General features: G+C 53.4%; 1 long non-coding RNA gene across 1 annotated transcript; it reads left to right on the forward strand.

Moving 5' to 3' along the window:
* Positions 1-390: 390 nt before the first annotated feature.
* Positions 391-7,574, forward strand: LOC129530555 (uncharacterized). Its single transcript, XR_008675902.2, has 3 exons — positions 391-1,010; positions 1,234-1,415; positions 5,295-7,574. It is a non-coding gene; the product is annotated as an uncharacterized lncRNA (long non-coding RNA).
* Positions 7,575-11,025: the final 3,451 nt, after the last annotated feature.

Raw genomic sequence — 11,025 nt, forward strand, 5'->3', positions numbered from 1 at the left:
CTCATGGGGAATCTGATACTAAACTATTTGTAAACGCCCTGCTTCTGGGTCAGGGTTTCCTGTGGAGCAGAGCAACTCCGTCACTGCAACCTATTGAAAGTCAGCCCTCCACACAAGGGTCTCTCAACCAGTGTGCGGGAAACCTAGCGTTGTGGCGGGTTCTGTGTAATTCAGCCCTGGACGTCTACCTTCCTTCTTCCCCCTTTTTGCCCCCGGGGACTTAGTTCCCGGGCCTGCTCAGGACCCCGCCCCGGAGCCCCAGGGCATGCAGGGCTGTCTCTCGCGAGATAACATTGGCGTCAGCCGTGCATTTGGGAGGGGTCGTTCCCCAACAGCGGGCTTTCCAAGATGCAGCGCTGGGGGTTGCGAGGTAGGGTTGGCGCCCCTGCTCGATGTTCCACCTCTCTGATTGAGCTTCCTTCTCCCACCCCGCTGGGAATTCCTCCACGAGTTGGGACCGGATTCTTCGAGCCTCGTGCGAATGGCTGAGGCGCGGGTGTCAGAGGTTTTGCCCCTGCAGTCCCTGAGTAGTGTTCGAGCGATGCCCGTGGGTGGCTTTTGGGGTCACAGTCCCTCTCTCCACCCCAGGGGTGCTGGGATGAAAGACTAGCTAGTCACTACCCTTGTGTCTTTACTCGTCTCCGCTGCCCGGGTCAACCAGCGGACTGCGGGGAAATGGCTGGCAGGTCTGCCAAGTTAGACGGCCTCAAACCTGGGCCGGTTCTGTGTGATAAGGTTCCAACTGCGTCTGATCGCTTCCCTCCGCAAGCACCATATTTGGTCTTTAGGGTGGACCCTGTCGATTAGATGCTGGCATTTGGCTTCCCGATCAGCCAGCGAATCAACCGACTGCGGAAGCAAGCAACATCCGGTTGACACGGCCGCGGGCTTCTCTGTCTGGAAGACCAGGGACCAGGGCCTAAGGCCCCAGTCCTCAGGTCTCGGGTCGCCGTGCCCACCTGATGTCCGCGGCAAGCGTTGGACTTGACCGTCAACTTGGGATTTCTAAGGTAGACCTTAGAACTACCTTGAACTTTGGTCAGCAGCAGTACCACCCACATTCACTAGGTGTCGCTTTTTCCTTGCTTTGTTTCTTCCTCTCCAACTGTTTCCACAGTACTTTCAGTTTCTCTTCGTTTTGTCTTTCTTTTATTTTTCTTGCTCCTCTTTGTACACACTGAAGTTACTGTTGTTTTACATTTACCTTTTATTTATTTATAATTTTTGAGGCAGGTTGGAGTGTAAGAATGCAATCTCGGCTTACCGCCGCCTCGACATTCCAGGCCTCCCTCAGGTGATCTTCCTATCTCAGCCTTCCAAGTGGCTAAGACTACAGGAGTCACTTAATTCTGTGATGTCGAAGCTGAAGTGAGCCGTGATCATGCCATTGCCCTCCAGTCTGAGTGTTTCAGAAGGTAAGAGAGACAGGTTAAAGAAAAAAATTCCTTGAAATAAACTGCAATTAATTGTGATCTAAATTACCTTTTATATTTTTTCACTCCCACGAGTTTATTTATTATTATTGCTGTTTGTCATTATTTCTTCGTATTACTGTTTGTCATTATTGTTATTGTTTTTATTATTTATGTAATTATTTAGAGATGGAGTCTTGCTCTATCACCCAGAGTGCAGTGCAGTGGCGCGGCTTTGGGTCACTGCAGCTTCAAATTCCTGGGTTCAAATTCGCAATATGGCGAAACACCCTGCATACTAAAATCTGTCAATGACACCTTCAGGACCGTTGGTTGTGGCGGCTGCAATTTCGGAGGCTGAGGCGGGCAGTTCGCTAGAGCTCGGGAGGTCAAGACGGCCTGGGAAACAGACTGCAGAGCATTTGTCTGACCAAGGCCCGCTGCAGCCTCCACCTCCCGATACCAAGCGATGCTCTCACCTCAGGCTGCAAAGGATCTGGGACCACAGGCGCCTGCCATCACGATGCGCGGATTTTTTTCTTTTCTTTTCTTTTTCAGTAGAGACGGGGTCTCCCTGCGTTGCCAGGGCTAGTCTCAAAGTCCTGGGCCCCAGCAATTTTTCCACCTCAGCCTCCCAAAGTGCTGGGATTATAGGTGTGAGCCATGATGCCCTGCCCTCTCTTTTGTTTCCTTCATTTTTTCTCTTTTTTCTTTCTCTTTCTTTCTATCTTTTCTTTTTCTTCTCTCTCTTTTTCTTCCTCCCTTTTTTCTCTCATTTCTCATTCTTTTTCTTTCTGTTTCTATGTCTTTAGGTTTTCTTTTTCATCTTTCTTCCCTTTACATCTCTGTCTATTTTTTTCTTGATCTTCCTTACTCTTTCTATCTTTTCTTCATTTGTTTCTTTCCATCCCTCTGTTTGTCTGTCTTTGTGTGGATTTTGGAAAAGTCTCCTTATTCTGTATCTCCCTGTGTATCACAAGCCTCTGTGACTTTCACTTTGTTGTTTTTCCTCCTTGTCGCGTAAAATGCATTCACTGCTCTTTTATTTTGGTGCTCTGTGGATGTTCGAAGGGTGGGGAAAAAGTGGACCACGAATTTGATTGGTGTCATGAGAGACATGGGAGACCAAAGAACATATGATGATTACTTCGCTAAATGCCCTGTTTATTCTTTCAACTGCACTCATAAAAGTAAGGACGCAGTTGTTGGGTTGAGAGATCTGTGTGTAGTCATGACTTCACAATTATACTTGACGAGAGCGGTGATGATGAACGGGCAGCATGGAAACTTGCCCTTCTTTGGTGTCAGTTGAGCACAGTGAGAAGAGATTCAGAATGGCCTGTATCTCAACCTGATCGTACTGTGTTTCTGCTCTGATCTTTAGGAATGAGAGAAGCATTCCCGTGCATTCCCGCCATGTCCTTGCAGTTTTGTTTTTATACTTTTCGATTAACTAACGTATTTATTAATTTCTTTGAGATGGAGTCTTGTTCTGTTGGTCAGGCCATGGCGCAGTATCGGGCCACTGCAACCTCCGCCTCCCAGGTTCCAGCGATTCTCTTGCCTTAGCCTCTTGAGTAGCTGGGATAAAAGGCACGTGCCACCATACCCAGCTAACTTTTACCTTTTTAGTAAAGACAGGGTTTCACCATGTTGCCCAGGCTGGTCTTGAACTCCAACTTCCAGGAATCCGGTGGCTTCGGCCTCCCAAAGTGCAGGGAGGTCCCAGGTCATCAGACTCGAGAAAGAATGTTGGTTGATATAGAGAGGCGAGACACACTGCGCCCGACCCAAATTGCTATTTTTAAAAATAAACCAGTAGGCTGGGTGCGGTGGGTCACTCCTGTCATCTCAGCACTTTGCTAGGTGTAGGTGGGAGGATTATGAGGTCAGGAGTTTGAGACCAGCCTGGCCAACATAGTCAAACCCTGTCTGTACGAAGAATACAAAAATTAGCCAGGTGTGGTGGCACGCACCTCTAGTCCCAGCTACGCGATATGCTGAGGTAGGAGAATCTGTTGAAGCCGGGAGGTGGAGATTGCAGTCAGCCCAGATCATGCCACCGGACTCCAGCTTGGGTGACAAAGTCAGACTCCATCTAAAAAAAAAAAAAAAGTAATTAAAAATAAGTGAGTTTCCAAGAAAAAATAGAAATCCACAGTGACAGAAACATATGCCTCTCGCCTTTCGAGGCAGCAATGACACTAAAAACTTGTAAACTCAGTTCATTTCTTGAGTGGAGACCACGGGTATCTGTGATGCTTCCTCTTGGAACATAATTCTGTGTGACACCATACCCAGCTAACATTTGCCTTTTTAGTAGTCAGAATTTTGCTATGTTGCCCAGACTGCTCTTGAACTCATGAACTCCATGTATCCGCCCGCCCCAAAAAAATGGCTGTGATGAAAGGAGAGACCCAGACGGATTTCAGCCCTCAAAATGGTGCACACTGCCACATTTCACAGATCTTCCCTCGGCCTTATTGGTATTTGCCCAACAAAGAAACTCTTTCTAAAAAGTGACAATTTGCTAACATAATATTTCCACAAGCGATGCCTTGGTCTGTGTTTGCTTTTATGTTTTGTTTTTTTTTTGTAGTTTTTACTTTACTTATCTCTTTTCAGTTGAAGTAGATTTTACCAATTTTAGGAAGATGTGTATTTTCCCGAAAACCTGTTAGCTGGTGTTTTCTTCTGTCATTAAGTAGCGATTTTTGGAATCTCTCAAGGTACAGTGAGAGCCGATTGATATAAACTATACTTCATAACATCTTCTTTCCTTTTCTTTTTTTTTTTTATTCCAAGTGGAGTTTCTCTCTTATTTCCCAGGCTGGAGTTCAGTGGCGTGACCTAAGCTCACCGCAACCTCTGCCGCCTGTGTTCAAGCGATTTTCCAGTCTTCAGCCTTTCGAGTAGCTGAAATCACAGGCAAACAGGCTAACTTTTTTTTTTTTTTCATAGAGACTAGGTAGCTCCTTAATGGTCAGCCTGGTCTAGAACTCCCAACCTGAGGCGTACCACCCAACTTGGCCACCCAAAGTGCTGAGATTAAAGGCGTGAGCCCCGCGTCGGCCATAACATCTTATCCTATAGAAACCCAGAGAGGTTAGGTCTGTAGTCCCTGAGACCAGCCTTCCTTGGATGAACTCCAAAGTGATGGCTGAGGATTAGGGAGTGTGTGGGGGGCTGGAAAGTCAGTCCCCTATTTTTGCTACCTAGGCCATGACATCCCCCGACCCCCATCGCTTCCTCACCCTGTGAGATTCTCCCCCTCCGCCGCCTTGGTGGCTGAACCCTTACTTTAATTTCTGTCTTTCTTCGTTTGTTGGGTTTCAGGAGGGGGTGCAGGAAAGACGGTGTGTGTGGGGAGGGGGTGTAAGGTGGGGATGGAGGGGAGCGTCCTAAGGCTCGATGTAGTGTCATGTTTCTTTCATCACCACCACCGAAGATGAAAGCAACAATCATCTAAATACCGCGTGTTCTCACCCATAAGTGGGAATTAAATAATGAGAATGCATGGGAAGAACTAGGGGTACGAGAGACGCAGGAGCCTACATGAGGGAGTAGGTGTGGAAGGACAGACAGCTTCAGGACAAAGCAAAACGAGCAAAACACAAAAACTGTCGGGCACTGCGCTGAGAATCCGGGTGATGAAATCACCTGCACACTGAACCCCCTACTCAGAAGTTTACTTATGAAACAATCTTGCACATGTATGCTTCAAAAACAAAAGTTAGGGGAGAAAGAGAGAGAGAAGTAAAATAAAACACCACCTTCTTGACCTGAGTCAGGGGGTTTGGGGTCTTCTGGGGAAACGTCCAGAAACAATGGAGTATTTTGGTCTATCCTTTCTTGTGTCTTTTCTTTTTTTTTTTTTTTAAGGCGGATTCTCAATCAGCCACCAAGGATGGAATGCAGTGGTGCACTCTCGGATCACTGCAGTAAATGCCTCCCGGGTTGAAGCGATTCTCCACCCTCATCCTCCTGAGTGGCTGGGATTACAGTCACCCGCCAAAATGCCCCGCTAAAATTCGCACCTTAGTAGAGACGGAGAATTGCCATCCTTGCGACGCTGGAATTGAAAACAAAATGAAAACAAAAATGAAATGCAACAAAATAATTAAAAAGTGAGTTTCCGGGAAAAAAGAAAAAAGGAAAAAAAAAAAAAAAAGAAGAAAACAACCCCACCGTGACGTACACGTACGCCTCTCGCCTTTCCAGGCATCAGACACGTTAGGAATCATGCGTGATTTCTTTTTTTAACTTAATTTTATTTTATCATGATGATTTATGTTTCGAGACGGAGTCTCGGAGGCCCGCCCTCCCTCCGTCCCATTCCCTGGTTGCCCAGACCACCTCAGGAGACAGACCCTGGCTGGGCCAGATTGTTCTTCTCCTTGGTCAATGGTTTCCTTGTCTTTCTTCGTGTCTTTAACCCGCGTGGACGCTTCCGCTCGGGTTTTACAGATGGCAGCTCCACTTTAGGCCTTGTTGTTGTTGGGGACTTTCCTGATTCTCCCCAGATGTAGTGAAAGCAGGTAGATTTGCCTTGCCTGGACTTGCCTGGCCTTGCCTTTTCTTTCTTTCTTTATTACTTTCTCTTTTTTTTCTTCTTCTTCCTTTTTTTTTTTTTTTTTTTGAGACAGAGTTTCACTCCTGTTGCCCAGGCTAGAGGGCAATGGCGCGATCTCGGCCCACCGCACCCTCTGCCTCCCAGGTTCAAGCGATTCTCCTGGCTCAGCCTCCTGATTAGCTGGGATTATAGGCATGGGCCACCGTGCCTGGCTGATGTTTGTACTTTTAGTAGAGACGGTGTTTTTCCATGTTGGTCAGGCTGGTCTCCAACTCCGAACCTCAGGTGATCCGCCAGCCTTGGCCTCCCAAAGTGCTGGGATGACAGGCGTGAGCCGCCGCGCCCAGCCTCTCTCTCTCTCTCGCTTGCTTGCTTGCTTGCTTGCTTGCTTGCTTGCTTGCTTGCTTGCTTGCTTGCTTGCTTTCGTGTTTTCTTGCTTTCTTGTTTTCTTGCTTTCTTGCTTGCTTGCTTGCTTTCGTGCTTTCTTGCTTTCCTGTTTTCTTTCTTTCTTTCTTTCTTTCTTTCTTTCTTTCTTTTGTTTCTTTCTTGCTTGCTTTCTTGCTTGCTTGCTTGCTTGCTTGCTTTCGTGCTTTCCTGTTTTCTTGCTTTCTTTCTTTCTTTTGTTTCTTTCTTGCTTGCTTTCTTGCTTCCTTGTTTTCTTGCTTGCTTGCTTTTGTGCTTTCTTCTTTTCTTGCTTTCTTTCTTTCTTTGGTTTCTTTCTTACTTGCTTGCTTGCTTGCTTTCGTGCTTTCTTGTTTTCTTGCTTTCTTTCTTTCTTTTGTTTCTTGCTTGCTTGCTTTCGTGCTTTCTTGCTTGCTTTCTGTCTTTTGTTTCTTTCTTGCTTGCTTTCTTGCTTCCTTGTTTTCTTGCTTTCTTGCTTGCTTGCTTTCGTGCTTTCTTTCTTGCTTTCTTTTCTTTCTTGCTTGCTTTCTTTTCTTTTTCTTTCTTTCTTTCTTGCTTTCTTTTCATTCATTCATTCTTTCTTTCTTCTTTCTTTCTTTCTTTCTTTCTTTCTTTCTCTGTTTCTTTCTGTTTCGTCCTTTTGAGACAGAGTTTCACTCTTGTTTCCACGGCTAGAGTGCCATGGCGCGATCTTGGCTCACCGCACCTTCCGCCTCCCGGGTTCGAGCGCTTCTCCCGCCTCAGCCTCCTGATTAGCGGGGATTACAGGGAGGCACCCCCACGCCTGGCTTGGCTGATGTTTGTATTTTTAGTAGGCACGCCGTGTCTCTCCATGTGGGTCAGGCTGGTCTCCAACTCCCGACCTCATGTGATGCGCCCACCTCGGCCTCTCAAAGTGCTGGGATGACAGGCGTGGGTCACCGTGCCCAGCCTGTTGACTCGTTTCGTTTTTTTGTTTCTTTCGTTTCCATGTGTTCGCTTATATTTATCGACGTAAACGTTTGTATACATTTATATGTAAACGAAAATGTGTATCTTTACGTTGAATACGCTTGTGTATAGTAAATACGCATCGACTATGTAGAAACATACCTCTGTGTGATAGATGCAGGTGTTTATTTCGCATAAATGAATACACGTCGCTCTAGAAAGAAGCGATCGCCGACAAATACGTGTATGCTTACGTATGAAAAGTGTTGTATTTATGTTTCTAAATGAACGAGTGTACGTATTTGTCTCTGTTTTCTTTCTTCCTCTCTTTTATGTTTTTCTTCCTTCCTTTCTACCTTTCTCTCCTTCTTTAGGCGTTTCTTCCTCTCTTCCTTTCCTTCTTTCTCTCTTTCTGTTCTTTTTTCTTTCGTGCTTTATTTCTCTTTCGTTCCCTGTCTTTCCTTCTTTTTTCTTTCCTCTCTGTTTCTTTTTCCCTTTTTTCCTTCGTTTCTTTCCTCATTCTTTCTCTCTTTTTCATGTGTCTTTCCTTTCCGTCTGTCTTTTAAAAATGGACTGTTTCAAAAGTTTTCTTTGCGTATCTACGTTTTTTAAACGGTCTCTCTTTTCTCCATTTTCTTCCTCCCTCCCTGCTCCCTTCCCTCCCTCCTTCCCTTTCGCCGTCTGTCTCTTTGCCCCATTCCCCCCGTCCCTCCCTCTTTCTCTCCCTCTGTCTGTCTCTGTGTGGATTCTGGAAGAGCCTACGCATTCTGCCTCTCCGTGTGTCTGCAGCGACCGGCGACCGAGTCCTTGTGTGTTCTTTCTCCCTCCCTCCCTCCCTCCCTCCCTCCCTCCCTGCTTCCGAGATGCATCTCCAAACACCCACACGCCGTGGGTTGTCTTCTGACTCTGTCGCGTTCGAGGCAGAGACCCGTTTTGGGTACCGTTTGTGTGGGGTTGGGGTAGAGGGGCTGCGTTTTTGGCCTCGGGAAGAGCTTCTCGACTCACGGTTTCGCTTTTGCGGTCCCCGGGCCGCCCTGCCATCCGGATCTGTCTCGCTGACGTTCGCGGCGGTCGTCGGGCTCCATCTGGCGGCCGCTTTTAGATCGTGCTCTCGGCTTCCGGAGCTGCGGTGGCAGCTGCCGAGGGAGGGGACCGTCCCCGCTGTGAGCTAGGCAGAGCTCCGGAAAGCCCGCGGTCGTCAGCCCGGCTGGCCCGGTGGCGCCAGAGCTGTGGCGCGTCGCTTGTGAGTCAGAGCTCTGGCGTGCAGGTTTATGTGGGGGAGAGGCTGTCGCTGCGCTTCTGGGCCCGAGCCGGGCGTGGGGCTGCCCGGGCTGGTCGACCAGCGTGCCGCAGCTCCCGAGGCCCGAGCCGCGACCCGCGGGGACCCGCCGCGCGTGGCGAGGGAGGCTGGGGACGCCCTTCCCGGCCCGGTCGCGGGTCCGTCCGCGCTCATCCTGGCCGTCTGAGGCGGTGGCCGAATTCGTTTCCGACGAGTCCCCGTGGGGAGCCGGGGACCGTCCTGCCCCCGTCCCCCGGGTGCCGGGGAGCGGTCCCCGGGCCGGGCCGCCGTCCCTCTGCCGCGATCCTTTCTGGCGAGTCCCCGTGCGGAGTCGGAGAGCGCTCCCTGAGTGCGCGTGCGGCCCGAGAGGTCGCGCCTGGCCGGCCTTCGGTCCCTCGTGTGTCCCGGTCGTAGGAGGGGCCGGCCGAAAATGCTTCCGGGTCCCGCTCTGGAGACACGGGCCGGCCCCCTGCGTGTGGCACGGGCGGCCGGGAGGGCGTCCCTGGCCCGGCGCTGCTCCCGCGTGTGTCCTGGGGTTGACCAGAGGGCCCCGGGCGCTCCGTGTGTGGCCGCGATGGTGGCGTTTTTGGGGACAGGTGTCCGTGTCGCGCGTTTCGTGGGCCGGCGGTGTGGTCGGTGACTCGACCTCCCGGCCCCGGGGGAGGTATATCCCTCACTCCGAGTCGGCATTTTGGGCCACCGGGTTATTGCTGACACGCTGTCCTCTGGCGACCTGTCGCTGGAGAGGTTGGGCCTCTGGATGCGTGCGGGGCTCTGGCCTACCGGTGACCCGGCTAGCCGGCCGTGCTCCTGCTTGAGCCGCCTGCTGGGGCCCGCGGGCCTGTGGTTCTCTCGCGCGTCCGAGCGTCCCGACTCCCGGTGCCGGCCCGGGTCCGGGTCTCTGACCCACCCGGGGGGCGGCGGGGAAGGCGGCGGGGGCCACCCTGCCCCCGTGCGCTCTCCGCTGCGGGCGCCCGGGGCGGCTGCGACAACCCCACCCCGCTGGCTCCGTGCCGTGCGTGTCAGGCGTTCTCGTCTCCGCTGGGTTGTCCGCCGCCCCTTCCCCGGGGTGGGGAGTTGGCCGGGGCCGATCGGCTGGTCTGGCTGGCCGGCCGGCCGGGTGGCCGACCTCCGCTCCCGGGGGGCTCTTCACGATCGATGTGGTGACATCATGCTCTCCCGGGCCGGGTCCGAGCCGCGCCGGGCGAGGGGCGGACGTTCGTGGCGAACGGGTCCGTTCTTCTCGCTCCGCCCCGCGGGGGCCCCTCGTCTCTCCTCTCCCCGCCTGCGGGTGGTGCGTGTGGGAAGGCGTGGGGTGCGGAACCCGGCCTGACCTCGGCGTCCCGCCCGCCGCCTTCTGCGTCGCGGGACGGGTCGGCGGGGTCCTCTGACGCGGCAGACACCCCTCGCTGTCGCCTCCCGTGGTTGTCGACTTGCGGGCGGGCCCCCTCCGCGGCGGTGGGGGTGCCGTCCCGCCGGCCCGTCGTGCTGCCCTCTCCGGGGGTTTGCTCGAGCGTCGGCTCCGCCTGGGCCCTTGCGGTGCTCCTGGAGCGCTCCGGGTTGTCCCTCAGGTGCCCGAGGCCGAGCGGTGGTGTGTCGTTCCCGCCCCCAGTGCCCCCCTCCTCCGGTCGCCACCGCGGTGTCCGCGCGTGGGTCCTGAGGGAGCTCGTAGGTGTGTGGGGTTCGAGGCGGTTGAGTGAGATGAGACGCGCCCCTCCCACGCGGGGAAGGGCGCCCGCCTGGTCCGGCGAGTGCACGTCCCGTGCTCCCCCTTGGCGGGTGCGCGCGGGCCGTGTGAGCGATCGCGGTGGGTTCGGGCCGGTGACGCGTGCGCCGGCTGGCCGCCGAGGGGCTGCCGTTCCGCCTCCGACCGGTCGTGTGTGGGTTGACTTCGGAGGTGCTTTGCCTCGGAAGGAAGGAGGTGGGGGGACGGGGGGGGCCTCGTGGGGTTGCGCGCACGCGCGCACCGGCCGAGCCCCCGCCCTGACCGCGAACGCTCAAGGTGGCCGCACGCAGGTGTTTCCTCGTACCGCAGGCCTTCTCCCTTCCCCAGGCGTCCCTCGGCGCCTCTGCGGGCCCGAGGAGGGGTGGCTGGCGGTTGGGGAGTGTGACCCACCCTCGGTGAGAAAGCCTTCTCTAGCGATCCGAGAGGTGTGCCTTGGGGTACCGGATCCCCCGGACTGCCGCCTCTGTCTCTGCCTCTGTTATGGTAGCGCTGCCGTAGCGACTCGCTCGCAGAGGACCCTCCTCCGCTTCCCCCTCGACGGGGTTGAGGGGGGAGAGCGAGGGTTCCGCCGGCCACCGCGGTGGTGGCCGAGCGCGGCTCGTCGCCTACTGTGGCCCGCGCCTCCCCCTTCCGAGTCGGGGGAGGATCCCGCCGGGCCGGGCCCGGCGTCCTGGCGGGTTGGGACGTGGCGGCCGGCGAGCGG

This window comes from Gorilla gorilla, chromosome 23 (genome assembly GCF_029281585.2).
Source record: "Gorilla gorilla gorilla isolate KB3781 chromosome 23, NHGRI_mGorGor1-v2.1_pri, whole genome shotgun sequence".
NCBI lineage: Eukaryota > Metazoa > Chordata > Mammalia > Primates > Hominidae > Gorilla > Gorilla gorilla.